General features: G+C 45.5%; 1 long non-coding RNA gene across 4 annotated transcripts in view; it reads left to right on the top strand.

Annotated features, from left to right (window-relative positions):
- LOC132661039 (uncharacterized) overlaps window positions 1-25545 on the top strand; it is a 34836-nt gene extending 9291 nt beyond the window's left edge. Inside the window, exons 3-6 of one of the 4 annotated variants that reach the window (XR_013550055.2) lie at window positions 9100-9194; window positions 17593-17653; window positions 19149-19382; window positions 20399-22750. This is a non-coding gene — a long non-coding RNA (uncharacterized LOC132661039). The other 3 variants (XR_013550054.2, XR_013550053.2, XR_013550056.2) reach the window with 3 other exon arrangements.
- Window positions 25546-26060: the final 515 nt, after the last annotated feature.

The following is a 26060-nucleotide window of genomic DNA, read 5'->3' as shown; positions in this document are numbered from 1 at the left end:
ACACTATTACAGTATAATTGACTGTATTCCTTATGCTGTGCCTTTTATTCCCATGACTTACTCATTCCATACCTGGAAGCCTGTACCTGCCATTTCCCTTCACCCATTTTGCCCATCTTCTCACCCCTCCTCCCCTCTGGCAATGATCAGTCTGTTCTTTGGGTTTACAGGTCTGATTCTGCTTTTTAAGACCCAGTTAATTTAAAAAGAAGTGTTGGAAGAAGTAATGCAATAATTTTCCCTCTCCCATGGCTGTAGCACTTGTGGGCACTATAACACTGCATGTGGACTGTGTCAATTTGTTCCCAAATGGGGACATAGTGCCTACCTCTTAGGAAATGTATGAAGCATAGATAAGATAATGATAAAGTGCACTTAATAGAAGATAGCTGCTGGGGCGCCTGGGTGGCTCAATCAGTTGAGCATCCAACTCTTGGTTTCAGCTCAGGTCATGATCTCATGGTTCACTTGGGAGTATAAGCCCCACGTCATCATTGGCTCTGTGCTGATAGTGCCCAGAGCCTGCTTGGGATTTCTCTCTCTCCGCCTCTCGCTGACCCTCCCCAACTCGCAAGCAGGCGCGCACGTGCGTGCGTGCGTGCGTGTGTGTGTGTGTGTGTGTGTGTGTCCATTTTCTCTCTAAAGGTGGATACATAAACTTAAAAAAAAAGAAGATAGCTGCTCCCACCCCAAGGCCTGACCCAATACAACAGTGACAGCCTTGTGACTGCTACTTCTACACTACCACTATCAGACTTGGGACTATCAGAACTAATCTCATCACACCCTTTTCCCTGTTTAAGTCACTCCTCACAGGAATATAAGGACATCTTAAATGCCATGGAATTTAATAACCCTGAAACTCTGTAAATTCTCTTTTCTGATTCCATTACCCACCCCTTCAAACTCCTGTGTCCTCCAGTGTTTGTGATCAGTGATCAGAAAAACTCTCTATGTCCTCAGTTTCTTCTCTGACCCTTCTGTGCACCTTCTTGCTCCTAGTAAACCCTGGCTGTCCCCAGCTTCCAGCTTCAACCCTTATAAACGAGGGCTGTAATCTTTCGTTCACTTGCTCCTTTTCTGTCTTTGTAGCACTCATTGGCAAAATCACAATCCTGTTTAAATCCAACTGTCTGCTTATGAACCCTGCACCATGCAGCTGCTGTTGGTTGGAGAAAACCACAAATCAGAATGACTGGTCTGCCTATCAATTAAATGGTGATTGCTGACCTCAAGTGGCCCCTTGATATGGTTGAACAATCATTTTATTTCCCTCATTCATTCTCTCACTCTCCTGCACGACTAGATTATTTGATGCCTTTGTTTGTCTCATATTAAATGAGGAAGGGGTCCAACTTTTTTTTTTTCCTTTTTTTTTTTTTTTTTTTTTTTTTTTGCATCTGGATATCCTGTTGTCCCAACACTGTGGGGAAGACTATTCTTTACCAATTGAATTGTTTTGCCCACCTCCCTGTCAAATATCAATTGATTGTAAATGTGAGGTTTATTTCTGGACTTTTATTTATTTATTTATTTATTTATTTATTTATTTATTTTTAGAGAGAGCAAGAGAGCACAAACAGCGGAGAGGGGAAGGGGGGGGAGAGAGAGAGAGAGAGAGAGAGAGAGAGAGAGAGAGAGAGAATCTTAAGAAAGCTCCATGCTCAGCATGGAGCCCTATATATGGGACTTGATCTTACAATGCAGGGATCATGACCTGAGCTAAAATCAAGAGTTGGATGCTCAACTGACTGAGCTACCCAGGTACCCCTGGACTCTCAATTCTATTCCACTGATCTTCTGTCTATCACTTTGTCATAATCATACTGTCTTCATTACTGTAGCTTTATAGTAAGTTTTGAAATTCTGAAGAGTGAGTCCTCCAATTCAAATTCAAGATTGTTTTGGTATCCTGGGTCCCTTGTATGTCTATATGAATTTTAGCATCAGCTTGTTAATTTGTGCTCTGCCCTCCCCCTCAAAAAAGCCAGTATATATCTGGTAGTGATTGCAACTTATCTGTACATCAATTTCCATCTTAACAATATTAAATCTTCCAATCAATGAAAATAGAATATCTTTCCATTTATTTAGGTCTTCTTTAATTCCTTTCAACAAGTTTTGTGGTTTTCAGAGTATAAGTTTTACACTTTTTGTGGCTAAATACATCCCTAGGTAGTTTATTCTTTTTGATGCTACTCCAAGTGGAATTATTTTCTTAATTTCATTATCAGATTGTTCATTGCTAGTGTCTAGAAATCCTATTGATGTATGTAATTGATCTTGTAGCCTGCAACCTTGTTAGCTTGTTTATTCTAATAATTTTTTAGTGAATTATTTATTATTTTCTATATAATTTTCTATATAATTTCTACATGATTTTCATCTAAAAAATTGAGATATTTTTAGGGGCGCCTGGGTGGCTCAGTCGGTTAAGCGTCCGACTTCGGCTCAGGTCACGATCTCGTGGTATGTGGGTTCGAGCCCCACGTTGGGCTCTGTGCTGACTGCTCAGAGCCTGGAGCCTGTTTCAGATTCTGTGTCTCCCTCTCTCTCTGCCCCTCCCCCGTTCATGCTCTGTCTCTCTCTGTCTCAAAAATAAACGTTAAAAAAAAATTTTAAAAAAAATTGAGATATTTTTACTTCTTCCTTTCCAATATGAATGTCTTTTACTTCATTTTCTCACCTAACTACCTTGGCTAGAAGGTAATTATCTTATTTCCTTATCTTATTTCTGATGGTAAGGGGAAAAGCATTAAGTCTTTCACCATTAATGCTGTTAGCTGTGAGTTTTTGGTAGATGTCCTCTATCAAGTTAAGGACACTCTCTACTATTCCTAGTTTGTTGAATATTTTTATTATGAAGGGATATTGGAGTGTTAGATATTGTCAAATACTTTTTCAGCTTCTATTGAGATGATCATTTGTCCTTTATTGATATGGTGATCATTTGTCCTTTATTGATGATCATTTGTCCATGATTTTTGTCCTTTATTGATACGGTGACTTATATTAATGAACTTTCAGATGTTTAAACAACTTTGTATTTTGGGGATAAATCCTACTTGGTTATGAATTATAATCCCTTCCATATGTTGCTGGATTCAGTTTATTAGTATTTTTATCTTTTTAGGATTTTCACATCTACATTCACACTTGATAGTTAGGTACTACTAATTGCCAGCTGATTGGTCTATTGTTTTCTATAATAGAGTGGGGCACATATTGTCCCACAGTGGGAACCAATGAAATCTGGTTCTCTTTGCTGGGGTAGGTGTGTGTGTGTGTAAGATTTTATTGAGTAATCTCTACACCCAGTGTGGGGCTTGAACTCACAACCCCTAGATCAAGAGTCACATGCTCCACCTACTGAGCCAGCCAGGCTCCCCCTGCAGGGGTAGTTTTTGAGGTAAGTTTTTGAGGTTTGTCCTGACCCCAGGAGGGCTGTTCTTAGCTGACTCTTTCCCCAGTTCTCGCTGGTAAACTTGTTGGCTTACAATTTAGCTTATTGTCCTCATGGAGGTACCAGCCTTTTAATTGCTTACCACCAAAATCTCCATTGTTTTCAAAAGTGCCCTTAGGCTTGAACTTCCCCACACTGTGTTCCAAATAAAGTTAGTTCCCTTGATGAAAGCCTTGGCACTCTCTGTTTTTATGGCCTACTTCTCCTCTAGGGCAAAATCTTACACTACCGCTTTAGGGCCAGTGGCGGGGACAGTTGTCCAAGTATTTCAAAGTGATCTGCCTCTGCAGGGCACAGGGTGGGGGTAGTAACCATCTGATCTCCTTGGCTTCCTTCTGGCCGTATGGAACCTCTGTCTGTGAGTGATGAGGGCCCCAGTGTTCTAGGCCTATCACGCCTGGGTAGAGCCTCCGACCTACACATGGGGGCTTGGTGAAGGAGGAGAGACTCCAGCCTCTTGGCAGCACTTCCCTGGAATTTAACCTCTGCCACACAGAGTTTGGAGGTATGGAAAATGCTGGTAGCCTGCCCTGCACGGGGAGATAACAGTCTGTGACTGGGAGCTGGAGAGAAAGGAAGCCCTGTCTTCATGGCCACTGCTGCCATGCAGATTTTCTATCCAGCTGAGATGGGAGAGTGGTCAAGAGGGGGAGGGGTGTTGTGGCTTAAGTGTCACAGACTCTCCCTGTTTAAACTGAGATCTAATACACTTTTGTTGAATAAATATTTGTTTGCTTGATGCCCTTAGGACAATTTACAGGGACTGAAAGATTGGTTTTTAAGAAATAGTTTTCACCAGTTATGGCTGCTTCACTGGAGAGGGCATCCGCAGAGCTCCTCACACTACCATTCCAGAAATGATCCTCTCTCTTCTTCCCTCTTGAGCAAAGCTTCTCAAAAGTGTTTCAGTATTTCACGTTCAATTCCTGTCTCCTTCCTCCTGCCCCTTGCCAAACCCGTTTTTTGTTTTGTTTTTTTGTTTTTGTTTTTAATGTTTATTTTTGAGAGAGAGAGAGAGAAAGAGAGAGAGAGAGACAGAGCATGAGCAGGGGAGGGGCAGAGAGAGAGGGAGACACAGAATCTGAAGCAGGCTCCAGGCTCTGAGCTATCAGCACAGAGCCCAACGTGGGGCTCCAACCACAGACCGAGAGATCATGACCTGAGCCAAAGTCGGATGCTCAACTGACTGAGCCACCCAGGTGCCCCCATGTTGCTAAGTTCTATAGGCACAATCTCATTTTTATCTTACCTGAACTGGCAGCCTTATTTGACACTGTTGATCTCACCTTCGTCCTTCAAATGTTTTCATCACTTCGCTCTCAGAAACCTATACTTTTCCTGGTTCCTTGTTTTCCTCCTACCACATTTATTGCTCCTTCTCAGTCTCCTTTGCTAGTGCCTCCGAACCAGTTCTTAGACTTCTTGTCCTTTTCATCTACACTCATTTCCTTGGTGATCTCCTCCAGTCTCACAGTTTTCAATAATTCTCCATATGCTGATGGCTTTCAAACGTATATCTCCAGGCAAGGCCTCTCTTCCAAACTGCACACTTGTATAACATGCTGCCTGCTTGACATTTCCACATGGTCACATAATGGGCTTCTCAAACTGAATGTACAAAACAGCTTCTGATCTTCTCTTCCAAACCTGTTCCTTCCAGTCTTCCTCATCATTCCAGCTGTTCAAAGGCCAAAAACCATGGTATTGTCATTGACTCTTTCTCACTCTGTGTCCAAGCTATCAGCCAATCCTGCTAGGTCTACCTTCCAAATTCAAAATATGACCTCCTACAGCTTCCACTGCTGTTCCAAGTCATTATCATGTTTTGCCTAGATTATTTCAAGAACTGCTTAAGTGGTCTTCCTGCTTCCATTCAGTTACCTCTCTGACCTCATCTCTTATTGCTGCCTCCAACCTCCAGTCACACTGGCTTCCTTGCTGTTTCTTGAATACACAAGGCCTGTGGATGAGCGTCTTGGATTGGCAACACTCTGCATGTTACCACACATCAATGCTAGGAGGGAGACCCATTCTTGAGGACACAAAAGTTTGCATTCGGAACCCTCTCACTTCTAGATTCTGCCATATGTGTCTCTTCCTCTGGTTCATTCTAATTTGTATCCTTTCATTATAGTAAAACTGTAATCATAAGTCCTGAATTCTGTGGGTCATTCCAACAAATTATTGAACCTGATGGTGGTCATGAGAGCTCCCTAATTTGTAGCCAGCTGATCGGAAGTAAAGGTGGCCCTAGGGGTCCCTGAACTTGCAGCTGGTACCTGGAGTCTTGGGTACACTTGGAAGCCTGGAGGACTGTGCCCTTACCCTCAACTCTGGCTCCTCGTGGTAGCACTAGAAGAAGTTGGGCAGGCATATCTAGTATCTCAGCTTGAGAAAGATGGTGGTGTCCTTCAGGCAATGATGGTTTAGAATCGTTGAGTTTCCACATGTTGCATTAGATTCTGGATGGCATCTAGAACCTCTAGGTAAACATCATAACATATATTTTTATATCTTACCTTTGCAAATTACTTTCATATTTGAGCTTCAAAACAGGTAATATCACCCTCCTTTTACACGTGAAGAAACTGAAGTGAAGGGGAAGACACTTGTCCGAAGTCACTAGACTCAAACACGGCCTTCTACTTCAGTGCAGAACTCCTTATACCAGAGCCCACAAGCTACAGGAGTCAGTTACAACCCATATGCAGGAGAGGGCAGGGAATCTTTATGATCAGTTCTCCATTAGCACCTTTTAGGAAACTGAAGGCACCTGGGTCCCTCCAGACTTAGGATTCTCTCCCACCTGATTTTCTCCTTTGGGGGCAGTGAGATTTGGAGGAAGATATCTAGAAACTTGGGTCTTCTCCAGTTAGAGAACTACATATTTCCTTAGAGCTCATTTATGGTCTCCTCATAGTAATTGCCTTTCCCAAGGGAGAAAATTTGTTACTCTCAGCAAGACCAAAATTGGGTATGTAAGAAATCTTTTAGTTCAGAGACTCAAGAGAACCTGTCCCAGAGTTGGTATCCAAGTATCCCACTCTTAAGTGCATTGGAAGATGATGCATCATACCTACAAACCAAATGGAAAATGGCAAACATATGACCGGCTGGTTTCAAGAAGAGAAAATATAATTGGTTCTTAATAAAATATTCCCAATCTCACTCACAATATGCAAAATACAAATTAAAACTACAAGAAGATGTCATTTTTACCTATCAGATTGGCAGAGAAAATAATTTGTTTTTTTTTTTGTTTTTTGTTTTTTTTTAATTTTTTTTTTTTCAACGTTTTTTTTTTTTATTTATTTTTGGGACAGAGAGAGACAGAGCATGAACGGGGGAGGGGCAGAGAGAGGGAGACACAGAATCGGAAACAGGCTCCAGGCTCCGAGCCATCAGCCCAGAGCCTGACGTGGGGCTCGAACTCACGGACCGCGAGATCGTGACCTGGCTGAAGTCGGACGCTTAACCGACTGCGCCACCCAGGCGCCCCCAGAGAAAATAATTTGGAAAACACATTGTGTTGTGAGATCTGGGGAAACCTCAACTGGCATCCTCATATGTTGCCAGTGAGTTTCAAAATTTGTATAACCTCTGTGAAGGGTGACTGGCAATATTTCACAAATACATATTTGCACTGGACTCATCAGCAAGTTCACTCTTAGGAATTTATTCTAAAGATGTATCTACACACAGTGTAAAGATGTCTGCTGTGGATTGCAAAGCATTGTCACAATGTCTGACAAGCCTTTCCATTAAAAGATGAGTCTATTTCCCCAGACTCCTTAAATCTGGAATGGCCCTGTGGCTTGCTACAATAAAATGTAGCAGAAGTGATGCTGTTCCAGAGCCTAACCTCAAGCGCTTTGTAACTTCCACTCTCATGCTCCTGGAATTCTGCCCTTGGACCAGTTGGTGGCTAGAGGCTGGAGAAACACCAAAGAGGCTATTAGCAAAGACTGGAGGAGTGGAGGACAAACAGTTGCTGGAGGCTGGGAATGCAGTGAGAAAATGGTTATCAGAGGCCGGAGACAGGACAACTTTGGTTGTGTAGTGATGCAGTAACTGGCAAATTGTTGCCTGTGAAAACGTGAAAGATGGAAAAGATACCTAATAGACTTTCAGAAATAGGATTAAGGAGATTTCCAGACAGAATGTTGAAAGTGCCATTTGGCTGCTTCTAACCATATGACAATGGGCAGGAAGAGAGAGATGAGCAAAAGCAAGAACTATGGCACTTAGAAGAAGAATCTCAAGGGTATCTCAAAGCCCAAGGATTAGCTGGTTTGGAAAACATAACTTTCCCCCAGTTCTCCCAGCTGGTAAAAATTTCTCAAAGCTAAGAGTCTGAGGCCAGGATGCCTGGGTGGCTCAGTCTGTTAAGAGTCTGACTTTGGCTCAGGTCATGGTCTCATGGTCCGTGGGTTTGGGCCTTGCATCCGGCTCTGTGCTGACAGCTCAGAGCCTGGAGCCTGCTTCAGATTCTGTCTCCCTTTCTCTCTGCCCCTCTCCCCCCCCCCCCCCCCAGTCTGTCTCTCTGTCTCTCCCAAAAATGAATAAACCTTAAAAAATTTTTTTTAAATAAAAAAATAGTAAGAGAGTCTGAGGCCAAAAATCAAAAAAAGAGTATGGCTGTAAACCCTTGTTAAGACCCTGAATGATTTAAGGTAATGTCTAAAGGGCTCTCTCGACTAGGGCTTCTGAGAATCTTCAGGATATTTTCCCACAGCAGCCTCAAACTATTGCCCAAAAGACCGTATATATAACAACACAAAGTTCCCCTACTTTGAGGGCATTATGTTAATTGGATCACTTGAATACCAGAGGGGAAGAAACAAATGCTGAAATGAGTCAGGGGTCTACCACATCAGTGAAGCTTCGAGGAGGCCGGGTGTCTGAAGGATGCCAAGATGTCCACACCAAGTTTGGGGACAAGTGACTTGCCTTTGCTACCACTCAGAGCTGCCCTACTGGTAGGCCTCTTCGGACTTTGGAGACAACATATACCACACTCAGGATTACTGCTTCAATCTGTGTATAGAGGAACAAGTTTTGAGGGGGGCCCAGAGCAAGGGCAGATTCCCTGCAGCAGGTTCTGGCTGCAGTTTCACTGGCCTTACTGCTTAGGCCGTAAGACTAGTCGATTCCAGGAGGCTGGTGTCATTTGTTGTGGACGCCTGTGCCAATAGTCCTTTGCAGGCTCCATTAGGAAGGCTGCAGGATAGACCTTGAGGGTCCTGTTGCATGTCCGTCCTTTTAAACATTCCCAGAAGCAGATCTTAACCAATGCTGGATGGAGAGTTAGTAGCTAAATAGCCCAACTTCTTGCTCCTACATGGTATAACTCTGAGATGTGTCTTGTGCCATCTCCCAGAGTTCCCTGATGGGATAAAATGCCAGGTACCCGCAACCCAGCCTTTATCGGCTTCCTTCCTTTCACTCCCACGCTTCTGTTGTCCTACTGGTAATCCTCTTCCCCAAATAAACTCCTCGCTCTCTAATCTTTGTCTCAGTGTCTACCTCTGGAAGGACCCACCTAACCTACTGACAATTAGAAGAAAGGGAGAGGGTCTTACTTACTTACTTACTTACTCACAACAGAGCTTTTGTTTTTGTTTTTTTTTTCCCAGAAAAGAAAGTCGATATGATGCAGTACCCTGGTTTACTGACAGTTCAATGAGCTTTCTGCTGTATTGCTAGTCTGTTCACACTCTCTCCATCACAGGTAAAAGTTTGCCAGAAATCACCTGAAGCCACAGGGGTGATATAGGCTGCTGTTGTCACAGAGCTTAGGGTCTGGTGGATACTAAGAGCTTTCATTCACTGATGCTTTCTAGTAGACACTACACTAAGCATTTTATATGCATTACCTTATTTAAACCTCACTTTACAGTGAAGTTAGCTTAAGCTCAGAGAAGTTAAGTTACTTGCCCCAAATCATATCACTGGTCAGTGGTGGATCTGAACTTCAAACCTGAGATTATCTGATACCAGTTTATGCTCTAAACCTGTATTATTTTTCTTATGTTAATCACCTTATGTCAGCTCTACAATTTGATGGAAAGTGTCTCCTTTTTTTAAAAAAGTTTATTCATTTTTGAGAGAGAGCGAGAGCACGTGTACGAGTGGGGGAGGGGCAGAGGGAAAGGGAGAGAGAGAATCCCAAGCAGGCTCTCTGCAGACAGCACAGAGCCCATCTTGGGGCTCAATCCCACAAACTATGAGATTGTGACCTGAGCCAAAATCAAGAGTTGGATGCTTAACCGTCTGAGATACTCAGGTGCCTCAACTGTATCCTTCTTTTAAGGCAGAGTTGGACCCTCTCTCCATCTCTAGTTTTTGTCTCCCCTCCTGCCCTGAGAAGGCAGGGGATACAGTAGAGAAGTTTGGATTAGACACTGGTTGCAGAAAGATTTGGGACTAGAAACAAGGGACAGAAATAGAATGGTGGCAGTCCTACTGCGACTGGGAACCATTAACAAGACCCCACAACTCTTTCAAACATCTCTCTGCTAGATAACTTGGGCTTTTCAAGATGTGGGGGAAAGTTCCATTTCAGCGCCTTATGTAGGCAATGGAAATTCCTTGTGAAATGAATAATGAAAGAAGACAGAACCAACTTTGTATACGTACATATGCTAATAAAGGTTGTTAAAGTTAGCTGTGGGAAGAAACAATTATAAATTAATTTCAAAGATGAGATATTGGTTTGGATGAATCTGGATATTTGCCTTGATCAACAGTATCTCAGTAAAAAGTAGGGTTTTTTGTTTGTTTTTTGTTTTTTGTTTTTGAGCCTAGATTCTTGGTATGAGTCAAGAGGATATGACATTCCATAAGTGTTATAGATGTGAACATAATTTCATTTTTTGGTGGTCATTAATGGCCTATAACCAGGGCACAACCTTCCAGGTAAACATTTAACTTTGGAGCATTAATAGAAGATGATTCATTAACTTCTAAAATCATTCTTCCCTCATATGAACACTCTCTCATTAGGTTTGTAGCTTCTAAACCCATATGCTCAGACATAGGTATAATAAATTCACATATATTATTTTCACTGTGTGACGGTTTACATAAGGCCTTCCTAGTACAAACGGGGTTGTTAATTTTGCATCTCAAATTAGTTTCTGCTAACCCAACAACTAAAGCAAATTCCTTTGTGAAAAAAAGTTTCCAAGCATGACCTGGTAATTGTTTTAATGGATTTTCAATGAAGGGTGAAGTGCCATGCTATGTGCCCTGAAGGCATTCCATAAATATGTTTTGAGTGACTTTGTTAACCCACAAAGAAAAAAACCCCAAACATGTACCATTTAAATCATATTTTTTTTCTCATGGTCTCTGTCTTTACCACTCATATCCATAAACATTGAAAGTGAACAAGGGGCTGCTGCAGTGGCAGAGAATTGATCAATGAAGTACTCTGGGCTGGGAAGCTTTGCTTAGTCTGAGATGGTCAGTGTGTACTTGGGATCTTCCCACTCCCGAATGAGGGAGGAAGCCTAAAGTTGATCAACTAAGAGAAGTAATGTCCCCTGCAGGCTAACAGGATAATATCCCATCTATGTTAGAGAGCCTGATACTAGTATATACAATTTCCTGGTTCCCACCCCTTTTTTTTAAGTTTATTTATTTATTTATTTACTTACTTACAGGAGAGAGAGTGAGTGAGTGAGTAGTACAGGAGTAGAGAGAGAGGGAGAGAGAGAGAATCCCAAGCAGGCTCCGTCCCTGCTGCTGGTGCAGAGCCCAATGCAGGGCTCTATCCCATGAACCACGAGATCATGTCCTGAGCCAAAGTCAGATGCTTAACCAACTGAGCCACCCAGGCAACCCTACAATTTCCTGTTTTCTATGTAAGGAATAGATCTGTTCTGACCTTGACATTGTGGTGGATACTACTGTATTTTCAGTGTTTGTTGGTACACCTGAAATGAGAAAGGTGTATAAAACAGAAATCTTCACCTTCCCTTCTCTCAAAACTTTCATTGAGCCCTCCTGTAAGAGATATATACATATGTTTGTGCTGTACGTGTGTAACTCTTGCTTACTTATTGGAGGATTTAGGTTTTGTTGACTGTTGAGTATCATCTGAGGGCATGATCATTTGAGACCATCCACGTGTCCCTTAGATTGCCAACTGGAATTTAGTAAGAAAACCCCTGAGCAGATTCTAGAGTTAGAATAAAGCTTTAATTTTATGTTCAAAAAAAGTTCAGTATGAACAACAGAACAAAGATGTGCCTATAAAGTGGTTTAGAGTTGCCATATGTCTTTAAGGCATCAGAAACCTCTGGTTTGAAGTGACATTCTTTGTATTTTTCTTAGTTAAATAACCCATTTTCTTAAATCTGCAAAGAGGGTGTACCTCTTTTCCGGTAGGAAAAACTAGAACATTCCATTGCTCCCTTTCTCACTGATGAGGAAGCTCAGGGAATCACTCAAGTACCTTGGCAGCAGTTACTAAGGTATTTACAAGCAATTGGTCTCCCTGCCTCAATTCCCAAGTCTTCTAATTAGAGAACAGCCCTTTTGTCCTGGCTCTGATTTGAAAAAAGTAGAGCTTAGGCTGGGCTTCAAATGTAGGGTTCTTCTCATTCATGAGGCATGGTCTGCCACCTGGTGGTAAGAAATAAAATGCCACTTGCTTTTTTCATCCTATCTCTCTCCCTCCTTCCTTACCTCCTTCCCTTTCTTTAAATGTATTTATTTTGAGAGAGTGAAGAGAGAATCCTAAGCAGGCTCTCATAGTCAGTGCATAACCCAGTGTGGGGCTTGAACTCATGAACCATAAGATCATGACCTGAGCCAAAGTCTGACGCTTAACTGACAGAGCCACCTAGCCGCCTCACCCTTAATTCAATTTTTGCAAACCCATCCTTAAGCCTCTGACTTAAGACTTGCTTGCTTGCCACCTGCCAAAGGCTCTTAACTGGTGATAAAGATACTGACACCTCAAAGAGAATTTTCTAGCAAATATCTGGAATTCAACCATCTTAAATCACCTTTAAAGTGTTTTAGAAAGCTGGGAGAAGCAAAGGTGAGAAGGAGGGGACTTGTAAGTGTTAGGACTCTCGTATAGAGAAGAAAAAAACAATTCATACACATTCACTGATTCATTGCTGAATAGCAAAAACCTATGCTAACCAGTTTGCAAACAAATGTATATGACAACACCCCTCTTCCTTTAATGACAAAGAGATGAGTGGATGAACCAAATTAGGTTGGGAAAATTAGGGTAATTCTTGCTGCCATTTGTAAGGCTGAGGAAAGTGCAGAATCATTAGAGTCCATTAGGGGGAGTGCTAAGTCTCCAGGAAAGTATCATACCCTGGGCTAATTCAGAACTATGCCCACAATTCCTTGGGGATTTAGTCTATCTTTCCCTCACAGAGAAGATACTCCAGTACCCTTGAGAGCCTGAACTGCCAATAACCATTTCCAATACCACACATACAGTACTACAGTCCTTTCCTCATTCACCAGCCCCTATTTTTCCTTTCTGCCTAGGCTGGTCTCAGAGTATGGTCCCAGGCATCAGCAGGGTCATCACCTGGGAAACTTTTAAAAATGCAGATTCTCACACCCTGCCACAGACTGACTGAATCAGAAACTGGAAGTATTTTAAGATTTCCGAGTAATTTCGATGCAAGTTAAAGTCTGAGAACCACTGGTCTAGTAACCCATTGGGCATGGACCAGCAAGACTTGTGAGAGTGGAAGGGAAGAGAAAGAGCAATGGATCCTACAAGCCAGTGCAGTTAGCCCCACAGTGTTCGAGGAAGCAGAGGAACACCTGCAAAGAGGGATGACAGAGTCATTGCAGAGGCTTTTGGCAACTCTGTGTTGTGGACACTAACCCCCAAATTCACTCTACGTCGGCTTGGCTATGGTACCATGATCTTCACACTAGAAACACAGACTCAGCCTTCAATTCATGCTACTCTAGAGAGGGAGCCGTCCAGGGCAGGTAAGATAAGCCACCGGTACCCACGCTCAGCTCCAACTCTCTCCACTTTCTTCCCATTGGACCTCCCTGGCAGTGTGGTGTAGTGATAAGCCCCCCCCCCCCCCCCCCCGCCGCCCCCATGCACACTAGTGTTCAGGATGCCTGGATTTAACAGTAACCCACCAAACCTCTGGTGGCACTCTGGACCCTGCTCCCTCCTCTTTTGAATGGGGAGAATACTACTTACTAAAGGAAATGCTATTTAAATGTACAGTATTGCTGTATATAGAATACTCAGGGCAGGCATTATTCCTTTTTTTTTTTTTTTTTTTTTTTTCCCATCCTTTCCCACTCTCCTCTCCCCAGCCTCATCCTGTCTGCCTGAGCCTCCCTACCTGGCATTTCTAGCACAAAATGGGCACTTGACTTAAAAAAGAGTGGAAAGAACAACGTTAGCATGCTTCTGCTATTTTCCTCTAGCTGCTGCCCAGAAGTGCCAGCTCAGAGCCAGGGGCGCAGACTTTGTCAGTCTCTTCTGAAAAAACACACACACACACAAAAAAAAAACCACAAAAAACAAAACACCTTTTTTAAGCAGAAAAATAATAAAACTTATTCAGGTATCTATCTGACCTCCATTCCTCCTCCCCCCCCTTCCCCCCCCCCCCCCCCCCAACGTGGGCACACAAAGAGCAGAAGCGAGGGTGTGAGTCGAGGAGGCAGGCCCCGGCTGTCCAAAGTCCCGGTCAACCTCGGCCCGGAGTGCGTCTAACTCAGCTGCAGACTCGAAGATGGGGCCTGGGAGGGGCACAGAGCCCTCCCCGCCCCCCACCTCCCCGGGTTGGGTGACTGTCAGGCCGCATCTGCTCCAAATTTATAGCTGCTCCTCCGGCCGCTGCCGTCCTCTCCACGGCCTCTTTACCAAGTGCAGCCCCAGCTGAGACCCCTCCCGCGGGGAGGGAGAGGACACACCCGCGTCGGCCCCGGGCTGGGGGCGGGGAGCAGGTGTGAAGCGGGGGGTCGCAGCCGCGCGCGCGGTCACCCTCCATCGCACCGCGGAGACCCGCCTTCACCCTAACGTGTACACAATGGCGCGGGACCAGGAGCTCATTACCGGGACCCGCAGAGGAGCGGATGATGAAAGAGTTGGGAGCAAGGGAGGGCCGGCCTCCTGACCATTGCTCGCAGACCCCCGGGCCGAAGCGCGCGACAGTGGAGGGACGAGGCCTGCACAGAGGACACCGGTTCGGTAGCGGCCCGGAACCGACCCTTGCTAAACCCCTACGGCCGGTGCCAAGCTGGGCTCCCAGGGCCGGGCGGGAGAGGAGGAGCCGAGGAACAATAGAGGCCTGCAGGCTGGGGAGGGCCGGGACGCGCCCTGGGAGCGCGCTCCCTGTGGGCGTTCCCCCCCCCCCCCCGCCCCCGCCTCCGCCTCCGCCGCTCCCCAGCCCCGGGGTCTGCTGATTGCCTATTGTCCGTATCCCCTCCGCGCCCGCCTGGCGTCCCGGGCCCCGCCGCTACCCCCAGCCTTCAGATCGCGTAATTCATTCTCCCAGCCCGCCTCTTCGGCTCTAAATGAGCAGCTAGCAGCGCAGACACGTGCCGGGGGAAGGGTCGTCCACTGCGGAGGGAGAAGTAGGGGTGGAGGGAGGAGGGGATGAAACCAGAAGAGGCTGCACAGAAAAAGCACTAAGCCCGGGTCCAGCACAGTCCCCCACAGGAGCCAGCGGATAAGGGGACTTTCACTCGCTCCCCGCCCGCACCCCAAATGCTCTGTCTCCCCATACTGACAACGCTCTTCTCTAACCTGAACTGCCTCGGGGGAGATTCCTGTCTTTTATTATTTTATTTGTTTTCTGGGCAGTGGATGCCTTTGTCTGGGTTCTGGAACGCAGAGGTAAACGGTGGGAGGTCCAGCCGGATGCTGTGTGTACCTTTAAGGTTGAGAAAGAGTGGGATATGGGAAGGGCGCAGGCAGGGATTTTAAGGAAGGGTGCTAGGTTGTGACAGCTCTTAACTTGCAGTTCCAAGTCTCCCTAATCCCTGTGTCTTCTGTCCCAGGGAACTCTTCCTAGTGTTCATGGCTTTGTTGATGCTCCTCTCTGCCACACCATTTCCTGTTCCCTGGGAGATGGGCACCTCTGAGAAAGAAGCTGAAAAGGGACCAGGAAGAGGTTTGGGATGATGAGGTCTAGTAATAAAGGTTCTCACCACCGATGGTTTGGTTCACAGGCAATTTAGAGTTGAGTGGAACCACAACCTGGTGCCCATGAGCCAAACTGAGGCAACAGACACATTTTGGCCCATAAAGTATTTTTAAAACATTCTACTATGGATAAGAGCATATTATGGATAATAAAAATACCCCAAATTAGAGAGAATAATAGAATAATAGAATAATAGAATAGCCCTGTATATCCATCACCAAGCCTCAGCACTTATCCATTGAAAGGCAACCTCCATCATCTATACCCCCACACTCCCCTCATGATTTGAAAGCAAATCTTGGAAATCATATTTCTTCTGTAAATATTTCAATGTAGTTCTAAAAAGTAAGGACTCATTACATAATGTAATGACAACACCATTATCAACCTAAAATATATCCTCTATAACCAACGTTCAAACTTCCCCACTTGTCTCAATTATTTTTCTTCATTGGTATTGTTCAAATTAGAATCCAAATGAGTCTGTACTGTGCAATGACTCTTTGAACCTGATGTTCTCCACGTAATCTCTCTTTTTCCCTTGCAATTTATTTGTTGAAAAACTGAGTCATTTGTTCTGTAGAATTTCCCATAGTCTGGATTTTGTGAGAATGTATCCCTATGGTGTCATTTAACATGTTCTTCTGCCCCTATATTTTCTGTAAATTGGTTGCCAGATATAGAAGCCCAATCAATTAATGTCTGGGTTTGTTGTTGTTGTTGTTGTTGTTGTTGTTGTTGCACGAATACTTCATAGGCAATATCGTTTGTCCCAAGAGTAATGGCTGCTTGTCTGTTTTGTTGTTGTGTTGTTATATTAGCATCCAGCAATGATTATTACCCAGACCCATTATTTCATTAAGGATTGCCAAATTGTGACATTCTAATTCTGTGATTCCATCTTCATTTATTAGCTGGAATACTTCTGTAAAGAAAACCTGTCATCAGGGTGCCTGGATGGCTCAGTTGGTTAAGTGTCTGACTTTCAGCTCAGGTCATGATCTCATAGTTCGTGAGTTCGAGCCCCGCATCGGGCTCTGTGCTGACAGCTCAGAGCCTGGAGCCTGCTTCAGATTCTGTGTCTCCCTCTCTCTGTTCCTCCCCAGCTATGCTCTTGTCTCTCTCTCAAAAATTGATGAATAAGCATTAAGGGAAAAAAAAGCAAAAAGAAAACCTGTCATAGACGATTTGTTTATCCTGAGATACATTCTGAATAGGAAAGGTAGGATAAATGCTTGATTCTCTCTTCACTCTTTCTCAAAATAACAAGTTGATTACTTAGCATCATCTAAAGGTGAGCAGTGATTTAAATATATAAATATAAATGTAATTATATATGTATGTATATAAAATTATGGGGGCACCTCGGTGGCTCAGGCAGTTAAGCCTCCAACTCTGGATTTTGGTTCAGGTCATGATCTCATGGGGTTCCTGAGATCAAGCCCTGTACGACCAGCTTTGGCTCAGTGTGTCGATAGCAGGGAGCTGCTTGGGATTCTCTCTGTCTCCCTCTCTCTCTGTCCCTCCTCTGTTTGCATTCTCTCAAAATAAATAAATAAACCTAAAAATATATCTTTACAAATTCATGGACTTCAATATATTTGATATGTTTCAAACCAAGTATGTTTTAATTGCATGGGTATTTTTAAATTAGGAGATACCATATTAAAAACACTGAGCTCTAGCACCTGGCTGGCTTCATCGGTAGAGCATGGGAGTTTTGATTTTAGGATTGTGAGTTCAAGCCCCATGTTGGGTGTAGAGATTACTTTTAACAATTTTTTTTTAATCTTAAAAAAAATACTGAGCTCTGGCTTTTCCTATAGATCATCTGGCAATCCTGAGCCTCTTTCCAGCATGGCTGGAGTAGTCTGTGGTTGAAGGGCACTGCCCTCTTAGTGGGCACCTATTCTCACCCTGGTCTGCTTAGATCTTTTCTTTTATCTTCCTTGGACCCTACAGGTGTGAGTTTGTAAACCCCATCCAATCCGTGTTTCATCTTATGGACGAGAAAGCCGATGAGGTAATTTACTTACCTAGGCCTGGAAGATAAATCTCCTGGTTGCCTCCCACAAGGGCAGAAGTAGCTGGAGTCAGCCTTCCCTCTAATTTGAGTTGAGTCAGACACCTTGGAATATCTCAACATAATCTTCCTCCCAATTCCCACAACCACCCTTTACAGAGGAAACTTGGGAATATTTGAAACCCCCCCTCTTCTTTCTCCTCCCACACCACGTCAGTCACCTAACTTGTTAATTGGCCTCCCTGCCTCCATTCCTGTCCTCCTCCAAATCCTCTTCCTCGCTGGCAAAGAGGTTTTTCGAGAACATTAGTCTAATCATGTCACTGTCTGGCTTTAAAATCCGTCTGTAACTCCTCCGTTGCGTTTAGGTTAGATCTAAGTCAACTTCCTTTGCATAGCACACAAAGCCCCTCATCACCTGGGTGCTGTCCCGTGGTCAGGACCCTGTGCTCCAACCAGATCAAATTACCCACAGGGCTTTGCACACACAGTGCTGCCTGTATTTTGTCCTCTGTATTTGCTGTTTGCACTACTCCGGCACCACCTAACTCCCACTTAGACTTTTCGTCCCACTTCCAGCTGTGATCCTCTCAGGAAAACCTTTTTTTTTTTTTTTTTTTTTTTTTTTTTGGCGTGCCCTGGCCTCTTTCCAGGTCCTTTTCTGCACTTCTGTAGCATCCTATACTTTCTTTTAAGAACATCACCTTGCCATGGTGGGTTTTTGTTTTTGTTGCTGCGTTTTCAAGTTGTATTGGATTTTTTTCCATTTGTCTCCCTCCTGGATGGTGTGGGAACTCCCTGAAGCCTAACCAGCCACTGTGTCTGTGTCTCCAGCACCTGAAACCACAGCACACAGCAGGCGGGGCAGCGAGGGTTTGATGAGTAAATGAAATTAGACTAAAGAGTTGAAGGTTTGAGGACTTTTTTGGACAGAAGTTCTCCCTTCCCTTGTAGGAAGGGGACTTGATGTAAATGACAACTCTATAGTACTCCTTCGACAGATGCCCAGTAGAAGCTAGCGCTGCCTGGGGCTGATGGAGCTTCCTGGGAACCGAGCCCGGTGTCTGCTGCCCTGGCTGGGTCACGACCCAGGACCTGCTTGGGCTTGGCCATCCGCGGGCTGGTGTGTGCACGCGAACGTGCGGGAGGATCGGTGTGTGTGCACGCGCCCCGACTGGTGTGTGTGTGTGTGTGTGTGTGTGTGTGTGTGTGTGTGTGTGTGTGTGTGTGTGTGTGTGTGTGTGCGCGCGCGCGTCCGTCCGTCCGTCCGCGCGAGCACCTCGCCCACCCCGCCTCCTCCCGCTGGGAGGATAATTAAAGCGCCAAACGGCGGAGCTGGCCGGCAGTGTTCCCGGGGGCGCATTTCATCGGGGCTGATTAATGAGGCCGGGGAGTTAATGAGGAGAAAGCTAAACGGAGGGAGCTGAGCAGCGGAAGCCATCTCCGAGGCCCCGGAGGGGGCCCTCCGAAGGCATCTCCCGCCCTCTCTTTTCAGGAGAGGCTTAGCACAAGCCACATGGTGCCCCTGGCTCCATTCACCGCCTCCGGCCGGGGAGAGGAGGGGTCGCTGCCGGCGCACGCTGGCCACAGTGGGGGACTCGCTTCTCCTTCCTCCGCGTGTGCCTAACCTGGCTAAACGGAAAAAGAACCTGCCCTTGCCAACCACAACACAACAAAGGACCCCAGAAGATCGACCGCCCCTTTTCTTTTCACCTTGAGGAACGTTTGGGTAGGAGTCCCAGACCACCTGCAGATTCCATTCCCACCTGGAATTAAAAATCAGCTCTGTCGTTATCAACTGAGTAACCTTAAACAAATTCCTGGTAATATGAGCCTCAGTCTCTGCATCTGTAAAATTGGGTCATACTCCTTATTACCCCCTTCAAACTGGCTAACCCTGATTGAGAACCTAGTATATGCCAGACCCTAAGCAGGTGGGATGTGTAATCTCTTTTAAAAATTTTTTCTAATGTTTATTTATTACTGAGAGACAGAGAGACACAGAGCGTGAGCAGGGGAGGCGTAGAGAGAGGGGGAGACACAGAATCTGAAGCAGGCTTCAGGCTCTGAGCTGTCAGCACAGAGCCCAATGCGGGACTCGAACTCACGAACTGTGAGATCATGACCTGAGCCGAAATCTTGGTTGCCCAACCAACTGAGCCACCCAGGCGCCCCTGTAATCTCTTTTATTGTCCCCAGCAACTCTAGGAAGTAGGCTGTTGTTATCATCTGTATTCCATAGATAAGGACATTGAGGCAGGGAATGGGACATAACCTACCTGAGGTCACCTAGCTACCTGCTTGGGATGACCCAGCTACGAAGGCCTGTGTAGTAAACCCACAGTGGGACTCTAGAACCTGTGTCCTTAAGCATTAAGCAACGGTGCTAGGTCATGAGGTGGTTACAAGAATCTAATCATATAACACACGAAAAGGACTTTGTGAACTGTAAAATGCTAAGCAAACCTGAGAAGAAGCCACCATTATTAATATGGACAATACTTTCTTTCATTCTTGGGGCGCCCGGGTGGCTCAGTTGCCTTCTACTTGGGCTCAGGTCATGATCTTGCAGTTCACCAGTTTGAGCCCTGGATGGGGCTCTGTGGTGACAGCTCAGAGCCTGGAGCCTGCTTCCCGTTCTGTGTGTGTGTCTCTCTCTCTGCCCCTCCACACACACCCCCTCTCAAAAATAAACAAACATTAAAAATAATTAAAAATAATAAATAGTTGTTCTTTCATTCCCAGTTTTGAACCTGGGGTAGAGAGGAGGCAATGAGGGATGGAGGTCCTGAACAGAGAGGACAGGCAGTGTGATGGCCTCTCCATCAGTCTGTGGCCTTGTGTCCTAACCATGCTGATAGAGAAGAACAGAAAATGGCCTCTGCATGAGCCCCCTGTACCTACCCCTCCGGGCACATACTTCTATGGTCAGACTACAGACACCCCAAGTGTCCTCTGTGCCCCCACAAGTGGCATACGAGCAGTAGCCAGTAGCCTCAGTTTTAAAGGCTGGAGTGTGGTACAATGAGGCTGGACTCAGAAGAACCATGTTACAGTATGACTTTGCCATGGACCATCCGTGTGAACCTGAGTGAGTTGCTTGAGGACGCCGAGCCTGCCAGTTGGGAATGATAACGGCCATATACCTATTTCATGGGACTGATGTAAAAGGACAGGCGCGAAGCTTTCCATTTAAAAGCTTTTGTAACTTGATGTGCTCTGTATCTGGAAATGGCTGGAAGGAGAGTCCAGGTCACTTCCCCCTGGGGTGTGCCAGGCGGGTCTAGCAATGGGCAACAGCGCCTGAGCTCCCTGATGAACATACCTCCCTTACCCCAGTAATCTGACTTTGGGATCTGCAACTCCATATTGATTTCTTCCAGTCAAGAGTGGTGTGAGACCAGAAGCCAACCAGCTCCAACAAAGTCTTGGTGAGCTTGAAATGAGCCAGTTTCCTCTGGATGAGTTTCTTCTGCAGAATCACGGAAATGGAGGCTGCCCAGGCCAACGAAAACCAAATCTGTCTGCCCTGTCTTGTCAGACATCTCCACCTTCCCCACCAACTGGACACTGAAGCCCCCAGCCCTCGCTAATGTTCCACACCACCCCCCTCACTGTGGGAGCTGGCCAGCACTGGCAAAAGGGGAGCATCAGTAATTTTCTCCAAAGGAGCTTGTGCCTAGAGAAACCAATATTTAACATCCCCATTTACATTGAAAGCGTGATTCTGATTATGAGATGGTAATGAGGGGATTAGCCAGAGAGAGCCCCCCTGCCTGCCGCCCCCTCCCATTCTTCTCTCCTTCACCCTGCTCCTGGGCTTACTCCTGGAGGAGGAGGTGTGGGGGGAGGGTGCGGGCACTCCCACTGGGAGAGCATCAGAGATGCCAGAGCAGGGCAGGGGTCCTCCAAGACCCCATCTGAGGACCCCTTATTCATGTCTGGAATCAATTAGCCTTAGAAGAGGTGATGGGTGAGATGTGAGACACCTGACTCTGAGAGCCCTTCCTTTCATTCTTTTCCCTAGACTCTGCTGAGACCCTCTACTCTCTGGTTCTGTTCCATATTTCAGATGGGGGAACTTCTTAGGTCACGCTTTCCCTCTGAGGTAGAGGAGTGAAGTACAAAAGTCTGTTGGGAGAACTTTTGCTTGGCTCCTGGCTTCTCTGACTTCATCCCAAACCCAGCCTCCTCCCCTAAATCCCCTGCCTCTCTGGACCCGCATCCTTGTTGTCCTTGTCCCAGACCCTGCCTTTTAACCAGGCAGCAGTTTATCTCTGGCTCTTCTTGTGGGGTGAGGGGTGGGGGAAGGAGAGAACCCAAGGGGGTCACCCATCCTGAGGCCCCGTTTGTTGGTGGACAATTGCGCTCAGACAGGATAATTCAGTGTGTGATTGTGGTCACGCCCCCCCTTTTGTGCCCCTTTCAGAGCCAATCTCCCAGGCCCAGATGGGTTAATCCATAATGCAGACGAGCAAGTAATTGGCTGTCAGCCCAGCCCCCTGCACCCCCTCCCCTATTAGTGCCACTGCCCTAATGAAGCCCAGCTTGGAGAGCCCCCTTCTCAATGAGGCGCCAGCCCCAACCCAGCCAGGCACACATGTGTCTCCGCTCCTCTGCCTGAAGCCTGGCTCCCTTTAGGGACCCCCAGCCCAGCCTCCCCGGGGTGACCCAGCTGCCAGGGCTGCAGCGGCCCCGGGGGGAGGCTGTGATGGATGGGAGGGAGTTAGTTAATAGAGCCCAAAACACATGGGCCCTGTCCCCACACCGACCCTCCCCCCTCACACACACACTTTTACAGCTTCCTCTGACAGCAGCCCTAGCCTTTTGAAATAGTCCCATAGAATATTTCCTCACTCCCCTCTCCAACCTAAGCGGTGCCAAAATAGGGCCCAAAAGGGGGCCATGAAGCTGCTTCTTTGGACACTGGCCCAAGTCATTGCTGTTCACACTATCCCCAACCTCTGCCAATCTAGGTCTTCTTGTGGGTTTTGGGCAGAGATGGCTCATGGCAATGTTAAAAAGGGGAACTTGGCCCTCAGTCTCCAGTGTCTCAACTGTTATTGAAATCATAATGAGAGATTTCTTTTCCTTTGATTCTTGGATTCCATCTCTGTTCCTTGATCCCATTTCTCTTCCGAACCACTTCCTGACCAATACTTCAGCTAGAGACAAAGCTAGGTCTGTAGCAGATATCCACAGAAAAGAGCTGTTCTCTTTGTTGGAGCTGCCTCATCATGGACTAGGCTTCCCTGCCAGCCTTTAAGCTCCCTGTCTCTGGAAGGATTCAAGCCAAGGCTGGATAAGGTCTGTTTGAAATGTCATAGAGGGACGTTTGGGGAGGATATTTGCAAAGGGACCTACCACTCTTGGATTCCTTGCATTTATGTCCTATTCCCTCATCTCTGTTCGCTCCTTTCCCCCATGAAGAGAGTGGTGGCTTTGCTGGGCCTTTTTCCAAACCAGTGGAGGAAAGTTGAGATTGGCTGCTGCCTGGGTTGGGCTGCTCCTACATTCATGCCCACTGAAGCAGGGGCTTTATGTCCTGAGGAGAGTCCTGGACCCATAACCTCCCTGTCTTCCTTCCTCTACTTAACACTTTAAAAATGATAATTTTAGGGGCACCTGGGTAGCTCAGTCAGTAGGCGTCTGACTTTGGCTCAGGTCACAATCTCATGGCTTGTGGGTTTGAGCCCCACATAGGACTCTGTGCTGACAACTCAGAGCCTGGAGCCTACTTCAGATTCTGTGTCTCCTTCTCTCTGCCCCTCCCCTGCTTGCGCTCTGTCTCTCTTTCCTTCAAAAATAAATAAACATTAATTGTTTTTTAAAAATTATACTTTTATATTGTCCACTATTAATTAACAAAATATTGTTAAATGGAGAAAAGATGGAAACATTGTAGATATTCCCTCACACCTAACCAAATATTGCTTATATTTCAGTTTATTTTTCTTTCTATTTTTAAAAATGTTTATTTATTTATTTTGGGGGGGAGAGAGAGAGAGAGAGAGAGAGAGAACAAGCACAAGTGGGGGAGGGGCAGAGAGAGGGAGACACAGAATCCGAAGCAGGCTGCAGGCTCCAAAGCCGTCAGCACAGAGTCTGACACGGGGTCCAAACCCATGAACCACGAGTCCATGACCTGAACCGAAGTCAGGATGCTCAACTGATTGAGCCACCCAGGCACCCCTCTTTCCATTTTTATATGCATATAGGAAATCATTCAGCACGATGAAAATATTTGCTAAATGTCTTCTGTGGGTCAAGCAGAATGCTTGTAATTTTTCTACTCCGATCATAACTCCAGATCTGTTCCTATATTTCCTTCTCCTCTTCTTATGCCAGGGTTATTACCCTAGAATAGGTAAACCTTCTCATCGTAGAATATTTGAGAATTCTCACATTGAGAGATAGGGGTCTCAGGGCCTATCAAGGCTGGAGCCAGTGAGGAGCTCCAAAGTCTCAGTGGGCAATCCCTTTATGATTAAGATCATGGAGAGGAAAGTAAGGCACCCATACTGATAAGTGCAGGGCTCAGGGGTGGAGGCAGGTGACCCTGAGAAAAGTCTAGCCCCATTTCTGATTAGATGAAGGAACAACACTGAGCGGTGAAATATCATTCAGAGGTTGCTTCTAGGAAATGTTGAATATTTATGAGCTATGCAATCAGGACCTAGGAGGTAAGGCTTTAAAAATAAACAGGCAGCAAGATGGGAGTAGAGAAAATGGAAGGGGAGAGGACATGGCAGAGAAGCCATGGGAAAAGAAGAAGGGCACATGAAAGGAAAGGAAGGAAGGAAGGAAAGAAGGAAGGAAGGAAGGGAGGGAGGGAGGGAGGGAGGGAGGGAGGAAGGAAGGTTCCCATTACTGGTCAGAATAGTGACTTCTCTGCTGCTCTTAAAATCTAGGTGATTCTCTACTCATCGTGGAGATGGGGAATGAGGTCACAGTGAAGCTGAACTTTCCTTGGTCAGACTGTGCTTCTTTGTGGGACCCACAGAGATCTCGTCGTCATCTTCATTCCAAGGAACTGAGCTCCAGGATATGTCATAAAAAGAAACCCCTTATGGTATAGAAAACCAAAGATCCATGTAGAACGGTGGATGGAGGGACTCCAGGATAGAGGGCTCTCTGCAAATACAGGAGATAGTTATGGTATTCAAGGTAAATATAAACAAATCTATGAATACACACACAAGCAACCAAAGTAACACAGGGAATAAAGACTTAGTAGTGTAAAGTGGAAAACCGTTCACATATATTTAATGCAAAAGCATTTCCTTCTGAATGTAAATCCTTAGAGGCAAGGGAACAGTCATCTTTAACTGAAAAATGGGATATCCTCTGTTGGATGTGGAGGAATTGAAGATCTTAATTAGTCTCTTCCTTTGTGAATTTGATACTCATGGAGAGAGAGAGAGAGAGAGAGAGAGAAACAGAGTCCATTTCTCGGTTCCCTGAAGCTGTAAAAGTGTCAGAATTACAGAAATGAGCAAATACAAAAAGCAGCAGGATTATAATGGTAGGTACCAGGGACTAGGGCATTTAGGAACAAAAAACAGAATGGAAGGAAAAGATATGAATGTCTTAGTTGATTATACTCAACAACACGAGTGTGAAGTTATTCTGTTACTAGAATTACACGTAAGCATAGAATGTTGGACGAGGAAGTGGGGGTGTCTTCCTTCTGATATCCTCAGATGCAGGTCTTTTGCAGAGTTGTGATATACTAAGCACACAGCTGTAGCCTTAGCCTGAGTTAAGCCAAGTAACTTTGGGCAACTTAATCACTCTGTGCCTCAATCTCTCCATATGTAAAACGAGTGTAATAACAGTACCCGTTCATAGAGTTTTAGGAGAATTACATGAATAAAGCACTTAGAACAGCCCTGGTGAGAGTAAGCTTGCAATCAATGTTATCCATTGTGGGGCGCCTGGGTGGCTCAGTCGATTAGTGTCAGACTTCGGCTCGGGTCATGATCCCATAGCTCATGGGTTCAAGCCTTGTGTCGGGCTCTGTGCTGACAGCTCAGAGCCTGGAGCCTGCTTCAAATTCTGTGTCCCCATCTCTCTCTGTCCCTTCCCTGCTCGTGCTCTGTCTCCCTCTCTCAAAACTAAATAAACATTAAAAAAAAAATAAATGTTATCTATTGTAATTCATGTTTTCCTTAACATTAAATGAACACTGACTATATGCTACCCATTAAGTTAGGCACCAGCGGTGCAAAGATAAGATATAGTCCCTATTCTTTAAGGAGAACTTGGAGCTTATGGGGGAAGATAGACATGTAAGCAAATAATTAAAACATCGTATGTTAAGTTATACAGTAGGGGAATAAACCAAGTGGTCTGGGGAAACACTGTAGTCTATGTGGGAGAGTCAGGGAAGGCTCCATTAACCAGG

This window comes from Panthera onca, chromosome D1 (assembly GCF_046562875.1).
Source record: "Panthera onca isolate mPanOnc1 chromosome D1, mPanOnc1 haplotype 2, whole genome shotgun sequence".
Classification (NCBI taxonomy): Eukaryota; Metazoa; Chordata; class Mammalia; order Carnivora; family Felidae; genus Panthera; species Panthera onca.
Note: the sequence above shows the minus strand (reverse complement) of the source record. Positions and strands in the feature narration are given on the sequence as shown.